This window comes from Schistocerca nitens, chromosome 4 (genome assembly GCF_023898315.1).
Source record: "Schistocerca nitens isolate TAMUIC-IGC-003100 chromosome 4, iqSchNite1.1, whole genome shotgun sequence".
NCBI classification, from domain to species: Eukaryota; Metazoa; Arthropoda; class Insecta; order Orthoptera; family Acrididae; genus Schistocerca; species Schistocerca nitens.
Window position 1 is genome coordinate 728,221,667 of NC_064617.1, and position 20,822 is coordinate 728,242,488.

The 20,822-nt window shown below is 42.8% G+C and overlaps 1 protein-coding gene across 3 annotated transcripts in view; it reads right to left on the reverse strand.

The window, feature by feature from the left end:
- LOC126252900 (bestrophin-2-like) overlaps positions 1-20,822 on the reverse strand; it is a 467,283-nt gene that overhangs the window by 254,851 nt on the left and 191,610 nt on the right. The gene's annotated exons all lie outside the window — the stretch shown is intronic.

Consider the following 20,822-nt stretch of genomic DNA (forward strand, 5'->3'; position numbering starts at 1 on the left):
CTACACGCAATGAACGAGGACGACGCAGATCGTAGAATGGAGTAGCTACTGCGAGTGGTTTACTAACATGGTGCGCAACGATGAAGAGTTTGCAGAGATGATTGTGTGGTCTGATGAGGCACAGTTCAAACTCAATGGTACAATAAATCGCCACAGTTGCATCTACTGGGCCGCCGAAAATCCGAACGTCCATGTAGACAAAGCCGTGAATTTGCCAGAAGTAAATGTGTGGTGTGGGTTCGCTTACTGGGGCTTGATTGGACCATTCTTCTTTGACGGCACAGTTACCGGTGAGGAGTGCCTTCAGAAGCTTCAGACATCCATTTTACCTATCGTCCGAGACTTTTATGGAGACGGAAGAGTTTACTTTCAACAAGATGGTGCCCCGGCCCACTACCAAAGTCGTGTTACGGCGTATCTCGACGAAAATCTACCAGGAAGATGGATAGGCCGTAGAGGTGCTGTGGAGTATCCACCACGTTCCCCAGACCTAACTCCTCTAGACTTTTACCTTTGGGGAACACTAAAGGACGTCGTTTATCGACAAAAGCCACGCACATTGGATGAACTTCGAGAATCCATCGTGCATTCATGTGCAAATATCCAACTGAACACGTTGCAGTCAGTAGTTCGTGCTGCAGTTCGGCGGCATCGTTTATGTGTGGATGTTAATGGTGACCATTTCGAACACCTACAGTGATATCTTTAAGTTGGACTTGAAGCTACACTTTCGCCAAAAATGAGACAACTCCGTCAATTAGTTTGAAAGTTATGGACTTTCAAAACAGTGGATACTTTTTTTTGAGCCCTCTGTATATACACCCTTCACTTACACCATAGTTATTTTGTTGCACAAATAACAAAACTCGTCCATTTGTTTTAGTGTAATTTTCTAATCTGGATACATACCGAGGCATCAGGGAAGTGTCAGTTTCGTCATTAAGGGAACGTGTGGAGAGGGAAAAAAATTTAGGGGCGACCAAAGCTTAAATAAAATACATTTCTATAAAACAGAGTATGGGGAAAGAAGGGGGGGGGGGGGGAATGCCGCGTCCCTCGTCCGTTAACCCCGAACTCGCTAATTATTGATTCCCGTAAGAGTTCGAATAACATTAGTGCATCCCATTGAAACAAACGTCAAGGAGTCCTCGCACTCTTACAGAAATGCGTATATTTGATTACAATAAATAGGTTCGAATGGATTTAGGTTCAGTATTTATGCAGAGATGAAGAGGCTTGCACTGGATAGAGCAGTGAGGAGAGCTAAACCGTAACGGCCTACGGTATGAAAAAACAACATTTCCAAATCTAACTGCCTGAAGTACATTTAATTCTACAGTGTTCTTTTACCCATATGTTAACCTTACCGATGTGTATCCTTAAACCTCTTGTGACAGAGTAACTAGCTGCTAGCAAATTAATTATCTCCTCAACTTCAAACTCGAAATCTCTAGTTGTCCCAATGACTTTAAACCTACTGCATTCTCGGACAACAACAACTTTTACAGCGTACCGTGCCTCCCGGCGACGTGCTACAGACTCTGTGGGAGGGTGTGTTGCACATAGAAAGGTCCCACCCCTGTGCTGGGACGCCAACGCCTCGGGACGCCTCTTTATGTGGCAATAAAATACGCCCCAACAGAGCTTTTTTATTGGCTTCAGGTGCGCCGTCAGCAGGAGCGCCCATCCTCGCCGTCGCAGCGATAAAAACCCAGCACTGGCAAGCAGAAAACACGTTGTCACGTTGACATACTGACATCAAAACACGAAGGCAAATACACATATCAAAAAAAGTTTTGCATCACCGCGGTTCCGAGAGCTCCCGAACTTGCACAGAAAATTAGAACACAGATCATCATAAACATCATTTCAGTCCTTTTTATTTCTCATGAAAACAACACATTGCATGTTGTACCACCATACAGCGAGAACTTCTGAGGTGGGGGTCCAGACTGCTGTACACACCAGTACCTCTAATACCCAGTAGCACGTCCTCTTGCTCTGATGCATGCCTGTATTCGTCGTGACATACTATCCACAAGTCCATCAAGGCACTGTTGGTCCAGATCGTCCCCCTCCTCAACGGAGATTCGGCGTAGATCCCTCAGAGTGATTGGTGGGTCACGTCGTCCATAAACAGCCCTTTTTAATCTATCCCAAGCATGTTCGATAGGGTTCATGTCTGGAGAACATGTTGGCCACTCTAGTCGAGCGATGTAGTTATCCTGAAGGAAGTCATTCACAAGATGTGCACGATGGGGGCGCGAATTGTCCTCCATGAAGACGGATGCCTCGCCAATATGCTGTCGATATGGTTGCACTATCGGTCGGAGGATGGCATTCACGTATTGTACAGCCGTTACGGCGCCTTCCATGACCACCCCATTCGGCATGTTGTTGGGCCCATCTGTACCGCACAGCATGGTGTCGTGGTTGCAAGGATTGACCTCGCCATGGACATCGGGAGTGAAGTTGCGCATCATGCAGCCTATTGCGCACAGTTTGAGTCGTAACACGACGTCCTATGGCTGCGAGAAAAGCATTATTCAACATGATGGCGTCTGTCAGGATTCCTCTGGGCCGTAATCCGTAGGTAGCGGTCATCCACTGCATTAGTAGCCCTTGGGCGGCCTGAGGGAGGCATGTCACTGACACTTCCTGTCTCTCTCTATCTCCTCCATTTCCGAACAACATCTCTCTGGTTCACTTCGAGACGTCTGGACAATTCACTTGCTGAGAGCCGTTCCTGGCACAAAGTTACAATGCGGACGCGATCGAACCGCGGTATTGACCGTCTAGGTATGGTTGAACTACAAACACGAGCCGTGTACCTCCTTCCTGGTGGAATGACGTAACTGATCGGCTGTCGGACCCCCTCCGTCTAATAGGCGCTGCTCAAGCTCGGTTGTTTTTATCTTTGGGCGGGTTTAGTGATCTCTCTGAACAGTCAAAGGGACTGTCTCTGTGATACAATATGAACAGCCAACGTCTGTCCTCACGAGTTCTGGGAATCGGGGTGATGCAAAACTTTTTTGATGTGTATAAAACATTGACAGGAATTCACTAATATTTTCCTGAAAGGAAAAAAAAAAAAATTTGGCGCTGTTTATAATCATCTTCACACCAACCTCTTGGTCTCGTTGTCATGTGCAAATTTCGCGTTCTGTAATAAACAAAGACCGACAACGTCAAATCTGGCATTGTGAACCATTTTTCAATGTCGCAAAACTTAGATCGTGTACTGTATGCTGAGTATGTTCAGCAATAATCCTTCTGGAAGAAATCACCGACGTGGTGGTTTGCCAGATTTCAACTACCTTACCGACCCCAATATTCCCTCCTTTGCTCGACAAAGCGTCACATTCCGTACGATCTTTATTATGCAGTCTGTTTCTTCGAAATTGACGGGTCTATTGTCACAGATTCTACTTCATTGTTCGCCAATGGCATTCGGCTTTCCACCTACCAGTCTGTCCACAAGTTCATACATTATCCTTTTCCTTAAAGATTTGTCTCCATATAAATATTCTGCTGTAGATTTCGAACTGCGTCACTCCTTCCGACCACGAAAATAGACCACCAACTGATTACAAAAAGCTCGTTTCTTTAAGGTGCGAACAGCAACAAGGGGTGCTCAACGCACTATAGTGAAGATGCATACATGATCACCGTTGTCGGTAACAATATTTCGTTGTGCGTTCGAACTCTCTATTTAATGACGATGTCGTACAACGGTCTCAACATGTAAATATAAATTTTTATACTAACGTTAGACGAGCCCGAATTGAGACTTTAGTCCTAAGGTTATAATAAACTGTCTCTTCACCGTCAGTTGTACGACACCAGTAATCGCTGTCGACTACAGAAAGGTTCGAAAAACGGCAAAGCCTCGATATTATCGACATGGATTTCTGACTGCCTGCGAAGTTGAACCACAAACTGAGAAGCAGAGAGAATGCCTTTGATACGCCGCGCTCATATCACTTGCTCTTACCAAACAAGGCGAAGAAACCTGAGCGCAGACTTGTTTACACGGCTGTCGCAGTTGCGCAAAACACGCTAAGGTTAGTGCTATCTTACCAGATCTTAGGCTGTAGTGATGTGCAGAATCGAGATCTTTTATATACGCTGGATGGAATACTCACCCAAAATATATTGGCGCTTACAGTCAAGCTGCGCTGCTACGGCCACGTATGCTTCCGTCGCACAAGCGGCTCTAAGCGAACGTTCTCGGAATGTGTACATTGGCTGTCTACATCCATTGTTTAATATTTCGTTCGATCTGCTGCGCCTTCAGAGAAAACAGTTTTCTGTGAATGAAGCAAGGCTACACCCGTTTCTGAAGTTACTTTTTCGAATAACGTTTTACTTTTGCATAAAAATACGAAAGACATGAAGTTTGGAGTGGCTGTTATCTTCGTCTGGCGGTCTTCGTTACGCGATTTTTAGGGAACTATTCGCAACAAAAATATTCTTTAAATTATTAGGTATGGTCTTTTATAAATATAGTGTAGTCTCAAACTGTTAAGTTAATAATGAAACGAATATACGTAGGGGCTTCAGCAAGTAAGTTACGCGTGTCGTCCCAAGCTAACACCATTGCGCAACAACAATAACGCATTGTCAGAAACGAATATAAGCTCTGCTTTCCCTACAGACACACTTCTGCTGTGGCCCATCACAGAGTGCAATTGAAATGACGCGGCAAATGGAAACGTGCTCCTAAGTTAAAATACGCAGGACAGTACGATTTTTGTGCATAAAACGTCTAAACTGCACGATTCATCGTGAAATTTAAAAAGAGGAATAAATGCAATGTCACGTCCAGGCGTAGTGAAATGGTGCATCGATATGGGTGATGCTGAATAAGAAGTCCAGCTCCTGAACCATGCAATTTGTCTTTGACGTCCCTTAATATGTATGAAAACCGAGAACTTTTGCAAGAACAACCAACAACTATTGTCTGTTCTGATCTCCGTTCTCGGACAGTCTAACATAATGATGCTGGGGCGCACTTGGTGGCCTCTGCATGCTGTTGGGGGCCTGCGGCATGGACAGCTGTTGCTCTACGAGAGCGCGCTGCCAGCTTTCCAGCAGAGGGGGCGCTTTTTTGCCGCTGTCGTCGCTTTTCACAACCCTCCTGCGTGCTCTGTAATCTTGCCATTAAATACCTGGTATTACAACTAACCCCTTTCAGATTTCTCAATGCCCGCTGATTTTCCATTGCTGCGACTGAATAAAACAGATTCCACCAGTCTTTGTCGTTCAGCGGGTTCACGTTGTTTTCGAAGATCGAGGCAAACAATATGGCAAATTAAAGGGCAATTAAACTTTCGGATAATCACTTCCATTACACGACCTGTGACATAAGTTTGGAAAGAATCATCCACATTCCTATAGTGTTGCTTACAAAACACCGGGATGAACAATTATTGTAACACACAGTTGGGTTACATGTCCTGTCTAATTGAAAAAAGCCCTTATCCAGTCACATTCTCTTTCTAAATACAAATATACTTCAAAGTGAAGAATTATGTGGAAATTGAAAAATAATCAGATAAAAAACTGGTGTATAGTCCGCGTCGTGGGCAACAGAAACGTTGCTGGGGAAGATGTTCGGCCGAGTCCTTGTTTAAGGAAACATGCCATTAATTGAGAACTCGCGGCAAGCCAAACTCAGGATGGCGAGAGAGGAGTCCGACTCATGATAATCCACAATACGAGACTACTACCGTAATTTTAACACATTATTAGAGAGTATGAATTAGTGATTTGCTGCCCCCTTAGACGCCACAGCCTTGTTCAGGCATATGACAGTAGCTCTAGGCTGTAATGTGTGGAGCTTCCTAGTCGACTTACGTCCTGTTTTTTTTTTTTATGACGCACCTCACATTCTCCCCAAAGGAGTGTTTGCCCTGCTGATACCTCAGTGGCCTTACAAATTTTTTTCTTTCTTATGGACACCTGAAATTTAGTCACAAATAGGGAAACTACCTGTCAGCTTTCTAGCGCTGTGGAACAAATACGTTGATCTTCGGCTGCCTCCTTTGTACTGAGAATTTCATTCGACTTATCTTCTTAACCGGAACATAATGTCTAACAGACGTATTACACTGATTCTGACATTAAGAATAAAACAACCAGAGATCAGCAGTAACTCTGTTCTTATATGTATCAGAAATATTCATTACCTTCCGGGCTGAACACTTCAGAGTGATTCAGACGACATTCTCAGATATTTCATGTTGTTGCTTATTCACTGGTTTCACTAACACTGATTCCATTTCATTTCAGTGACCAGGATTCAACTGATTTTTTTCTGCCAATTTACGTAAGTCAACGTAATTATGAACGAAAGATCTACTGCCTGTTACAAAGGGGCCTACGCACTCATCAGTATGTATTCGCTCGATATTTTTTAGTAAAAACGCCGAAAGGCAAATGTATCGTTAGACAACATTGTTTCTCATAGAAGTGAATAGAACTGGAGATATAAGTGAGCACAGGTCCGATCGAATCTCACAAATTTTTAAAGTAGTATTTCAAATATTACGAACCATCATGCGGACGACCAGTAGAAGAAGCGAGGATACTGCCTACTGACGCGTTGTATCATTTGAGCAGCTACATCCTGGCTCTCGCAAGCTTGATACACATTGTGTAGTCGCGTCTTAAGCAAGCAATACGATGATTCATTACAACACGTGCTAGAGGATGTTTTCGAGCACTCTGCAGTTAGCAAGCTGCGGCCGTTGCTGATCTCTTAACGGCCAAATATTTTCACAATTTTTTTAACTACATAAAATGAAGGGCACCCTCTTGCCCTTGGGGTTGGAAACTGCCCATAAAGCCGGAAGAATCGGCAATGGAAACCACTGTATTAAAGAAACAAACTGTATCCACAGAAAGAAATGTTACCTGTAATTTTTAAGTCGTCGCAGGCTGCATCAAACGTATCAGAAATGGTACTGCGAAGGATTTCATGTTACCTACACCTACAAATGATACACAAGCAACTGTATGGCACAAGGCGAATGATTCACATTACCAGTACTATCAACTTCTTTTGAAACTCCATTTGGGTGTTGAGCGAAGAAATAATTACTGCATATACGCCTCTATGTGCATCCTCATTTCTCATATTCCTCACAGCATAATTCTCGCAAAGTCTTCTTCGAACACAGGTTCTCTGATTTTACCTACAGGATTACGCGAAAACGCCGTCGTCTTTTTTTTCCCCAAGGATTTCAATTTATGTAGTCCGAGGATTAATGGCTACGCAGCGCACATGTGAATTCGTTCAATGTCACTGGATCAGCATTCTAGAAAAGGACGCACTAGTGACTTATATACGATTTCCTTTACAGAGGTAGCACACTTTTCCAAAACTTTTCAAAAAATTTAAGTCGGCCATTCGCCTTCCAGTATGCTGATTTTACGAGATTTTCCATTTCATATTGCTTCTAAACATAAAAGACGATCAAAAAGTTCCCGTTTGAGAGATTCACTGCTGTGTACAGTTATACGAGGTGTGAAAGTAATGAGACTGATTTTCTTTGCAAGATGTGGCAACCCTGCAGGCTTGCGTAGGCACAATATCTTTGACCTTGGTCTATAAGCTGCTTCTAGTCCAAGCGGCACGTCGATGAAACTGCTCAGTCGTGAGTTACGCTGTAATAAGTTAACACGTGTTTGTGTCTCTCGTCACAGAAATGGAACCGCATAATATTACACAACAGTATGCCATTTATTTCCAGAATTGTTGAGCCGAGTTATCACTGGTGATGAAAGTTGGTTTTTCAGTACGACCCAGAGACAAAACGCCAAAGTTCGCAATGGTGCTCAAAGGGATCACCCAGATCAAAAAAAAGGTTGTGTGAAATGCATGCTTGTGTGCTTCTTTGATTCTAAGGGAATTGTTCATAAAGAGTGGGTGCCTCCTGGACAAACAGTTAACCAATATTACTACAAAGAAATTTTAGAAAGACTTCGTAAAAGAGTTCTTTGTGTCCATGCCAATATTGCTGATAATTGGACAATGCATCACGATAATGCGCCATCCCACACTGCTGTCAGTACAGCAATTTTTAACCAAAAAAACAAATTTCAGTACTACCACAGCCACCTTATTCACCAGATATCACTCTGTCCGACTTGTTTCTATTTCAAAGAGTCAAATCTGTGGTCAAGGGACACCATTTTCAAACAACACAAGATGTCCAAAAAGCTGTGACGAGGGTCTTGGATGATATTACAGAAGATGCGTTCCAGAAATGTTACCATCAATGGCAGAAACTCTGGAAAAAGTGTGTGGAATAAGAAGGGAACTACTTTGAAGGAGACAACACTGAACTACACTAAACCGGTAAGCAACATTTTTTTCCACACAAGTCTCATTACTTCATTGTCGCACCTCGTATGCAACGTAGTGCGACTAATACGGGTGTATAAACCGGTACGGAGGCACAGGATTAGTGTGGCATTCATGTCTTTCCGACGTGCATGCGGTAAAATCCGGGCAGGATAAGGTGACCGATGTGCAGTGGTCATTCGCTTGTTTGGAAGGGAAGGGCGAAGATACTCCCCTACAGCGCCTACCTGCAGCCCCCACCACTACCGCTCTCCACACGCGTGCCCTGCAAGTAGTTTATTTATTTTTCCCCATTCCTATCTTTTTCATTTGACTGTCCCTTGTACTATCACAGTGCCTGACTCAAATCTCAGAATAATTACAGTCATTTATTACCAGAGTAATTTCAGTCATTTCTTAAGATTCTCAGCAGCACAAAAATAAGAAAATGGATATGGCAGTAATCTAAATAGGAAACGCAGAAAAACTGAAATATTCATTTCCGGGTACAAATGTTCCTGCACAAAGTAAACTCAAGGAATGTCATCATCATTCAAAATACGCATAGCTGGTAATATGAATGACATATTACTCATACAACTGATGTTCGAACGCAGGGCGCGATGGCGTCCGTGTCAATTAGTTACACACACTACTATAATTTAGCACACCTTAGGTGAGCTCCGAACTGCCAAGTAATTGGAAATAATGGGTCAGACCCATCAAAAAGTAAGAAGAAGTAATTCACATAACTAACTGTTGTTGTTGTGGTCTTCAGTCATGAGACTGGTTTGATGCAGCTCTCCATGCTAATCTATCCTGTGCAAGCTTCTTCATCTCCCAGTACCTACTGCAACCTACATCCTTCTGAATCTGCTTAGTGTATTCAGCTCTTTGTCTCCCTCTACGATTTTTACCCTCCACGCTGCCCTCCAATGCTAAATTTGTGATCCCTTGATGCCTCAGGACATGTCCTACCAACCGATCCCTTCTTCTAGTCAAGTTGTGCCACAAACTTCTCTTCTCCCCAATCCTATTCAATACCTCCTCATTAGTTATGTGATCTACCCACCTAATCTTCAACATTCTTCTGTTGCACCACATTTTGAAAGCTTCTATTCTCTTCTTGTCCAAACTATTTATCGTCCATGTTTCACTTCCATCCATGGCTACACTCCATACAAATACTTTCAAAAATGACTTCCTGACATTTAAATCTATACTCGATGTTAACAAATTTCTCTTCTTCAGAAACGCTTTTCTTGCCATTGCCAGTCCAAATTGTATATCCTCTCTACTTCGACCATCATCAGTTATTATGCTCCCCAAATAGCAAAACTTCTTTCCTACTTCAAGTGTCTCATCTCTTAATCTGATTCCCTCAGCAACACCGGACTTAATTTGACTACATTCCATTATCCTCGTTTTGCTTTTGTTGATGTTCATCTTATATCCTCCTTTCAAGACACTGTCCATTTCGTTCAATTGCTCTTCCAAGTCCTTTGCTGTGTCTGACAGAATTAAAATGTCATCGGCGAACCTCAAAGTTTTTATTTCTTCTCCAATGATTTTAATACCTACTCCGAACTTTTCTTTTGTTTCCTTTATTGCTTGCTCAATATACAGATTGAATAACATAGGGGAGAGGCTAGAACCCTGTCTCACTCCCTTCCCAACCACTGCTTCCCTTTCATGCCCCTCGAATCTTATAACTGCCATCTGGTTTCTGTACAAATTGTAAACAGCCTTTCGCTCCCTGTATTTTACCCCTGCCATCTTTAGAATTTGAAAGACAGTATTCCAGTCAATATTGTCAAAAGCTTTCTCTAAGTCCACAAATGCTAGAAACGTAGGTTTGCCTTTCCCTAATCTTTCTTCTAAGATAAGTCGTAAGGTCAGTATTGCCTCACGTGTTCCAACATTTCTACGGAATGCAAACTCATCTTCCCCGAGATCGGCTTCTACCAGTTTTTCCATTCGTCTGTAAATAATTCGCGTTAGTATTTTGCAGCTGTGGCATATTAAACTGATAGTTCGGTAATTTTCACATCTGTCAATACCTGCTTTCTTGTTGTTGTTGTTGTTGTCTTCAGTCCTGAGACTGGTTTGATGCAGCTCTCCATGCTACTCTATCCTGTGCAAGTTTCTTCATCTCCCAGTACCTACTGCAACCTACATCCTTCTGAATCTGCTTAGTGTATGCATCTCTTGGTCTCCCCCTACGATTTTTACCCTCCACGCTGCCCTCCAATACTAAATTGGTGATCCCTTGATGCCTCAAAATATGTCCTACCAACCGATCCCTTCTTCTGGTCAAGTTGTGCCACAAACTCCTCTTCTCCCCTATCCGATTCAGTACCTCCTCATTAGTTATGTGATCTACCCATCTAATCTTCAGCATTCTTCTGTAGCACCACATTTCGAAAGCTTCTATTCTCTTCTTGTCCAAACTATTTATCGTCCATGTTTCACTTCCATACATGGCTACACTCCATACAAATACTTTCAGAAATGACTTCCTGACACTTAAATCTATACTCGATGTTAACAAATTTCTCTTCTTCAGAAACGCTTTCCTTGCCATTGCCAGTCTACATTTTATATCCTCTCTACTTCGACCATCATCGGTTATTTTGCTCCCCAAATAGCAAAACTCCTTTACTACTTTAAGTGTCTCATTTCCTAATCTAATACCCTCAACATCACCCGACTTACTTCGACTACATTCCATTATCCTCGTTTTGCTTTTGTTGATGTTCATCTTATATCCTCCCTTCAAGACACCATCCATTCCGTTCAACTGCTCTTCCAAGTCCTTTGCTGTCTCTGACAGAATTACAATGTCATCGGCGAACCTCAAAGTTTTTATTTCTTCTCCATGGATTTTAATACCTACTCCGAATTTTTCTTTTGTTTCCTTCACTGCTTGCTCAATATACAGATTGAATAACATCGGGGAGAGGCTACAACCCTGTCTTGCTCCCTTCCCAACCACTGCTTCCCTTTCGTGTCCCTCGACTCTTATAACTGCCATCTGGTTTCTGTACAAATTGTAAATAGCCTTTCGCTGCCTGTATTTTACCCCTGCCACCTTTAGAATTTGAAAGAGAGTATTCCAGTCAACATTGTCAAAAGCTTTCTCTAAGTCTACAAATGCTAGAAACGTAGGTTTGCCTTTCCTTAATCTTTCTTCTAAGATAAGTCGTAAGGTCAGTATTGACTCACGTGTTCCAGTATTTCTACGGAGTCCAAACTGATCTTCCCCGAGGTCGGCTTCTACCAGTTTTTCCATTCGTCTGTAAAGAATTCGTGTTAGTATTTTGCAGCTGTGGCTTATTAAACTGATTGTTCGGTAATTCTCACATCTGTCAACACCTGCTTTCTTTGGGATTGGAATTATTATATTCTTCTTGAAGTCTGAGGGTATTTCGCCTGTTTCATACATCTTGCTCACCAGATGGTAGAGTTTTGTCAGCACTGGCTCTCCCAAGGCCGTCAGTAGTTCCAATGGAATGTTGTCTACTCCGGGGGCCTTGTTTCGACTCAGGTCTTTCAGTGCTCTGTCAAACTCTTCACGCAGTATAGTATCTCCCATTTGATCTGCATCTACATCCTCTTCTATTTCCAAAATATTGTCCTCAAGTACATCGCCCTTGTATAGACCCTCTATATACTCCTTCCACCTTTCTGCTTTCCCTTCTTTGCTTAGAACTGGGTTTCCATCTGAGCTTTTGATGTTCATAGAAGTGGTTCTCTTATCTCCAAAGGTCTCTTTAATTTTCCTGTAGGCAGTATCTATCTTACCCCTAGTGAGACAAGCCTCTACATCCTTACATTTGTCCTCTAGCCATCCCTGCTTAGCCATTTTGCACTTCCTGTCGATCTCATTTTTGAGACGTTTGTATTCCTTTTTGCCTGCTTCATTTACTGCATTTTTATATTTTCTCCTTTCATCAATTAAACTCAATATTTCTTCTGTTACCCAAGGATTTCTACTAGCCCTCGTCTTTTTACCTACTTTATCCTCTGCTGCCTTCACTACTTCATCCCTCAAAGCTACCCATTCTTCTTCTACTGTATTTCCTTCCCCCATTCCTGTCAATTGTTCCCTTATGCTCTCCCTGAAACTCTGTACAACCTCTGGTTCTTTCAGTTTATCCAGGTCCCATCTCCTTAAATTCCCACCTTTTTGCAGTTTCTTCAGTTTTAATCTACAGGTCATAACCAATAGATTGTGGTCAGAGTCCACATCTGCCCCTGGAAATGTCTTACAATTTAAAACCTGGTTCCTAAATCTCTGTCTTACCATTATATAATCTATCTGATACCTTTTAGTATCTCCAGGGTTCTTCCATGTATACAACCTTCTATCATGATTCTTAAACCAAGTGTTAGCTATGATTAAGTTGTGCTCTGTGCAAAATTCTACCAGGCGGCTTCCTCTTTCATTTCTTAGCCCCAATCCATATTCACCTACTACGTTTCCTTCTCTCCCTTTTCCTACACTCGAATTCCAGTCACCCATGACTATTAAATTTTCGTCTCCCTTCACTATCTGAATAATTTCTTTTATTTCATCATACATTTCTTCAATTTCTTCGTCATCTGCAGAGCTAGTTGGCATATAAACTTGTACTACTGTAGTAGGTGTGGGCTTCGTATCTATCTTGGCCACAATAATGCGTTCACTAAGCTGTTTGTAGTAGCTTACCCGCGTTGCTATTTTCCTATTCATTATTAAACCTACTCCTGCATTACCCCTATTTGACTTTGTGTTTATAACCTTGTAGTCACCTGACCAGAAGTCTTGTTCCTCCCGCCACCGAACTTCACTAATTCCCACTATATCTAACTTTAACCTATCCATTTCCCTTTTCAAATTTTCTAACCTACCTGCCCGATTAAGGGACCTGACATTCCACGCTCCGATCCGTAGAACGCCAGTTTTCTTTCTCCTGATAACTACATCCTCTTGAGTAGTCCCCGCCCGGAGATCCGAATGGGGGACTATTTTACCTCCGGAATATTTTACCCAAGAGGACGCCATCATCATTTAATCATACAGTAAAGCTGCATGCCCTCGGGAAAAATTACGGCCGTAGTTTCCCCTTGCTTTCAGCCGTTCGCAGTACCAGCACAGCAAGGCCGTTTTGGTTATTGTTACAAGGCCAGATCAGTCAATCATCCAGACTGTTGCCCTTGCAACTACTGAAAAGGCTGCTGCCCCTCTTCAGGAACCACACGTTTGTCTGGCCTCTCAACAGATACCCCTCCGTTGTGGTTGTACCTACGGTACGGCTATCTGTATCGCTGAGGCACGCAAGCCTCCCCACCAACGACAAGGTCCATGCTTTCTTTGGGATTGGAATTATTATATTCTTCTTTAAGTCTGAGGGTATTTCGCCTGTTTCATACATCTTGCTCACCAGATGGTAGAGTTTTGTCAGGACTGGCTCTCCCAAAGCTGTAAGTAGTTCTAATGGAATGCTGTCTACTCCCGGGGCCCTGTTTCGACTCAGGTCTTTCAGTGCTCTGTCAAACTCTTCACGCAGTATCGTATCACCCATTTCATCTTCATCTACTTCCTCTTCCATTTGCATAATACTGTCCTCAAGTACATCGCCCTTGTATAGATCCTCTATATACTCCTTCCACCTTTCTGCTTTCCCCTCTTTGCTTAGAACTGGGTTTCCATCTGAGCTCTTGATACTCATACAAGTGGCTCTCTTTTCTCCAAAAGTCTCTTTAATTTTCCTGTAGGCTGTATCCATGTTACCCCTAGTGAGATAAGCCTCTACATCCTTACATTTGTCCTCTAGCCATACCTGCTTAGCCATTTTGCACTTCCTGTCGATCTCATTTTTGAGACGTTTGTATTCCTTTTTGCCTGCTTCATTTACTGCATTTTTATATTTTCTCCTTTCATCAATTAAATTCAATATTTCTTCCGTTACCCAAGGAGTTCTACTAGCCCTCGTCTTTTTACCTACTTGATCCTCTGCTGCCTTCACTACTTCATCCCTCAGAGCTACCCATTCGTCTTCTACTGTATTTCTTTCCCCCATTCCTGTCAATTGTTCCCTTATGCTGTCCCTGAAACTCTGTACAACCTCTGGCTTACTCAGTTTATCCAGGTCCAATCTCCTTAAATTCCCACCTTTTTGCAGTTTCTTCAGTTTTAATCTACAGTTCATAACCAATAGATTGTGGTCAGAGTCCACATCTGCCCCTGGAAATGTCCTACAATTTAAAACCTGGTTCCTAAATCTCTGTCTTACCATTATATAATTTATCTGATACCTTTTAGTATCTCTAGGATTCTTCCATGTATACAACTTTCTTTTATGATTGTTGAACCAAGTGTTAGCTATGATTAAGTTATGCTCTGTGCAAAATTCTACCAGACGGCTTCCTCTTTCATTGCATAGCCCCAATCCATATGCACCTACTATGTTTCCTTCTCTCCCTTTTCCTACTCTCGAATTCCAGTCACCCATGACTATTAAATTTTCGTCTCCCTTCACTACCTGAATAATTTCTTTTATCTGATCATACATTTCTTCAATTTCTTCGTCATCTGCAGAGCTCGTTGGCATATAAACTTGTACTACTGTAGTAGGCATGGGCTTTGTGTCTATCTTGGCCACAATAATGCGTTCACTATGCTGTTTGTAGTAGCTAACCCGCACTCCTATTTTTTTATTCATTATTAAACCTACTCCTGCATTACCCCTATTTGATTTTGTATTTATAATCCTGTATTCACCTGACCAAAAATCTTGTTCCTCCTGCCACCGAACTTCATTAATTCCCACTATATCTAACTTTAACCTATCCATTTCCCTTTTTAAATTTTTTAACCTACCTGCCCGATTAAGGGATCTGACATTCCACGCTCCGATCCGTAGAATGCCAGTTTTCTTTCTCCTGATAAGGACGTCCTCCTGAGATCCGAATGGGGGACTATTTTACCTCCGGAATATTTTACCCAAGAGGACGCCATCATCATTTAACAATGCCCTCGGGAAAAATTACGGCTGTAGTTTCCCCTTGCTTTCAGCCGTTCGTAGTACCACAACAGCAAGGCCGTTTTGGTTAGCGTTACAAGGCGAAATCAGTCAATCATCCAGACTGTTGCCCCTGCAACTACTGAAAAGGCTGCTGCCCCTCTTCAGGAACCACACGTTTGTCTGGCCTCTCAACAGATACCCCTCCGTTGTGGTTGCACCTACGGTACGGCTATCTGTATCGTTGAAGCACGCTAGCCTCCCCACCAACGGCAAGGTCCATGGTTCATGGGGGGAGGAACTAACAACTATTTTTTACAAGAATCCCAACAACTATCGTCCTAAAATACTACTATTTTTTACAAGAATCCCAAAAAATATTCTGAAGTTAAAAAGTTTTGACCTACCTCCAACATACACTACTGGCCACTAAAATTGCTTCACCGCGAAGATGACGTGCTACAGACGCGAAATTTAACCGACAGGAAGAAGATGCTGTGCTATGCAAATGATTAGCTTTTCAGAGCATTCACACAAGGTTGGCGCCGGTGGCGACACCTACAACGTGCTGACATGAGGAAAGTTTCCAACCGATTTCTCATACACAAACAGCAGTTGACTGGCGTTGCCTCGTGAAACGTTGTTGTGATGCCTTGTGTAAGGAGGAGAAATGCGAACTATCATGTTTCCGACTTTGATAAAGGTCGGATTGTGGCCTATCGCGATTGCGGTTTATCGTATCGCGACATTGCTGCTCGCGTTGGTCGATATGCAATCACTGTTAGCAGAATATGGAATCGGTGGGTTCAGGAGGGTAATACGGAACGCCGTGCTGGATCACAACGGCTTCGTATCACCAGTAGTCGAGATGACAGGCATCTTATCCGCATGGCTGTAACGGATCGTGCAGCCACGTGTCGATCCTTGAGTCAACAGATGGGGACGTTTGCCAGGCAACGACGATCTGCACGAACAGTTCGACGACGTTTGCAGCAGCATGGACTATCAGCTCGGAGACCATGGCTGCGGTTACCCTTGACGCTGCGTCACAGACAGGAGCGCCTGCGATGGTGTACTCAACGAAGAATCTGGGTGCACGAATGGCAAAACGTCATTTTTTCGGATGAATCCAGGTTCTGTTTACAGCATCATGATGGTCGCATCCGTGTTTGGCGACATCGCGGTGAACGCACATTGGAAGCTTGTACTCGTCATCGCCATACTGGCGTATCACCCGGCATGATGGTATGAGGTGCCATTGGTTACACATCTCGGTCACCTCTTGTTCGCATTGACGGCACTTTGAACAGTGGACGTTACATTTCAGGTGTGTTACGACCCGTGGCTCTACCCTTCATTCGATCCCTGCGAAACCCTACATTTCAGCAGGATAATGCACGACCGCATGTTGCAGGTCCCGTACGGGCCTTTCTGGATATAGAAAATTTTTGACTGCTGCCCTGACCAGCACATTCTCCAGATCTCTCAGCAATTGAAAACGTCTGGTCAACGGTGGCCGAGCAACTGGCTGATCACAATACGCCAGTCACTACTCTTGATGAACTGTGGTATCGTGTTGAAGCTGCATGGGCAGCTGTAACTGTACACGCCATCCAAGCTCTGTTTCACTCAATGCCCAGGCGTATCAAGGCCGTTATTACGGCCAGAGGTGGTTGTTGTGGGTACTGATTTCTCAGGATTTATGCACCCAAATTGCGTGAAAATGTAATCACATGTCAGTTCTAGTATAATATATTTGTCCAATGAATACCCCTTTTATCATCTGCATTTCTTCTTGGTGTAGCAATTTTAATGGCCAGTAGTGTAACTATCTCTTCCACGAGTATCAGCATAGGTCCCGAAAACAAGGATCATGCGAAAACAACATTGTCTCTTCAAACATGTTATATTGAGAGTCGTGTATGTAGGAAACTTGATTCAGTGTTCCCGGACTTTTCAAAAGCTTTTGATTCCTTGCTACATAAAAGCCTTTTGAAGTAAACACGTTCATTTGGGATATCTACACAGGTTTGCGACTGGATCGAAAATATCCTCACAGGACCTACGAATCTGTTTCAGATGGAGAATCCTACAGCATACGAAAACTTACGTAAGATCTGTTGTGCCTCAGAAGGGTGTTCTTGGACCCATACTGTTTGAGTTATACATGAATTACTTAGTGGACATTATTAGGTACAATCTCAAGCTTCTTGCAGATGGTGTAGTTAGCTGTGTAAATTATACCCAGTAAAAACTGCAGTTATATTCAGTTCTTCTCTGCCTACTACGAAGACTGGCAATAACCGCTTAATCAACAGAAACACGAAGTTGTGCACTCACGAAACGCAAAAGCGTAACATCCTTCACTATATGTTTAATGACTCACAAGTAGAGTCAGTCAAGCGATATTAATATTTGTGATTAACAATGTGTAGATATGAAAAGGAACGGTTCTTTGGCAAATAAAGAAGTACCCTCTGTCGCACACTTCGCACACTGTAGATAAAGATATAAATTTGTTTAGAATACGGACACTGCTGATGTACAATTAGTGCCATTAATCCTGCTGGCACTATACTTGTCACTGGTATTGATGTACTCGTAATCATCACACTCCAGACAAATAAATGTCTCGCAGAATAACACAAAATTCTTATCTTATGGGTACATTACAGAGGCAATGATATTCACAACAGCACAGGTCCATGAACTAACGGCACCCGTATCTGTTTTATGACAGCGATTTTGCCCATACAGAGCTGAAGAAAAGAAAGCAAGATGCTATCTGCACACCAAACCAGTGATTTTAAGATAATCCGGGAAAGTACTAATAATATGAGCGTTGTCGATATTGAGCAATAACCAACGATTATCAAAACCATCTTCCCCAGTTCGAAAGAATGTGTTTCTCTGATAAATAATAAAGAGAAGTGGAAGTTATGAAGCCGGCCGGAGTGGCCGTGCGGTTCTAGGCGCTACAGTCTGGAGCCGAGCGACCGCTACGGTCGCAGGTTCGAATCCTGCCTCGGGCATGGATGTGTGTGATGTCCTTAGGTTAGTTAGGTTTAATTAGTTCTAAGTTATAGGCGACTGATGACCTCAGAAGTTAAGTCGCATAGTGCTCAGAGCCATTTTGGAAGTTATGACATGTAAAATCACTGAGTACTATAAGAATTGTGTGACTGAGCAATGCAGCTAGTGGTCTGGTCACCAGAATCATTTCAGTTCCGATAAACTGTTGTCAATCGTCGGCTGCTGAAATGTGCTTATGAAGGTGAAATAACAAGAAACGCGATCATGTAAACGACGTTGGGAAGTATGTAGCAGCCTCTGATTCCCATCATAGACGATAGTTTGAAGAACTGATGAAACACGGAACGTGAACGGAGAAACTAGCTGATTCAAAAAGTGAAATTGCGACTCATTTTAAAGTGTGAATGTATTATTCACACTACTGTAAACAGATTTAAGTCATAATAAATGCCGTTTCTGTCTCGCTAATTTGGGTTCTCTTATTGTCAAATTGCTCAACCTGGAATTCGATTATTTCTAAAGCACCTCAAAAACGTGATATTTAAAATTTTGACACTTGAGCCATCCACTGATATGAAATTAGCTCCACACAAAATATTATTGTAATAAACCAAATAATTACAAGATAAAAAGTAGCTATCTCAGAGGTAAGGTTGGTGGACTTTCGATGTTATGCTTATTCTTTGAATCATGTAGTCTAATTCAGGGCACTCGGGCCAGGTACATTAGAGTTTTTTTTTTACTTAATGTATAGTCGTTGAAGAAATAATACCACATAACACATTTCACGTAGATTTGCAGCGTAAATACAAAAGCGTGCGAAGCCGCATTAAATTGTTATATATATTACGTATCTCTCCTTATTGGAAAGCAGTTCTTGGGTCAAGACCTCAAAGGTTCATAAGGAGAACGTCCCGTTGAGACCGATTGTTAGCGCTATTGGCTCTCCTACATACAAGCTTGCAAAGCACTTAACTAAATTATTGGCGCCTATAGTTGGTCACTGCCCACATCATATTAAAAATTCAAAAATGTTTGTTGATATCATAAAACAGATGAAGATAGGCCCAAGTGATATCATGGTCAGCCTCGACGTGGTTTCTCTGTTCACCAAAGTACCTGTGGATGACACATTACAACTGTTGGCTGCTCATTTCTCCTCAGAATTTTTGAAGTTGTTCCGGCATACCTTGACGACCACTTATTTTTTATACAGTGGAAATTATTATGAAATGACGGATGGAACAGCCATGGATTCGCCACTGTCACCAGCAATAGCGAATTTTTTCATGGAGGACTTCGAAGAACGAGCCCTGAGCAGTGCTCACCTCCGCCCATCATGCTTCTACAGATATGTCGACGATACTTTTTTAATCTGGCCACACGGCAGCGACACGCTGCAGCAGTTCGTCGAACATCTGAATGGTGTACATCCAAACATAAAATTTACATTGGAGGTAGAGAAGGAAGGGAAGTTACTTTTTTAGATGTGTTGGTAGAGCGAAAGCCGGATGGACGACTGGGCCATTCTGTGTACAGGAAGCCAACCCATACAGACTTATATCTGCATAGCCATAGCTTCCATCATCCATCTCAGAAGAGAGCTATGCTGAATACTTTAGTACACAGAGCCAGGACTATTTCCGACAAGGACCACCTCGGGACCGAGATTAACCATTTGACGACTGTTTTCAAGAGGAATGGTTATTCTGACGGTGAAATTAAATCAGTATTGTCCAAGAAAGTAAGACACGATGCCGGCCACATACAAGAAGAGGACCAACACATAGCGCGGCTTCCTTTTTGCGGTGCTACAACGAGCAAGATAGCCAGAGTCCTGAAGAGGCAAGGAATAAAACCAGTTTTCCGACCACCTAGGAAAATTAAGGAAATGTTGAGACCAGTCAAAGATAGTCTCGGCTTAAGAGTGCCGGGAATTTATACTATTCCTTGCGAATGCGGCAAGAATTACGTGGGCCAGTCTGTAAGAACCGTTGCCGACCGCTGCATCGAGCACCAACGCCACCTGAAATACAGGTATTTGGAAAAATCAGCGGTGGGTGAACATAGCCTGCTTAACAAGCATAAGATTTTATTTGAAGAAACCAGAGTAATAGCCCACACATCGAATTACTGGGACTCTGTGATCCGGGAAGCAGTCGAAATTAGACTTAGCGATAATAACTTTAATAGAGACAACGGCTATGCACTTAGCAACACTTGGAAGAGTGCACTGGATAAAGAAAAATCGCAGAGAAAAACTTCTCGCACTTTACCTCCTGATTCAAGGGATGGCGCTGCAAGCAACGCGGGATAGCAACTACATCTATGGAAGGAGAGGGCACCACTTCACTACGCGCCATATCGCTGACGTATTCCAGCCAATCAGAAGCCGTCCTTTGCATATAAAGTGGGAACCTCGCTAGTTCACG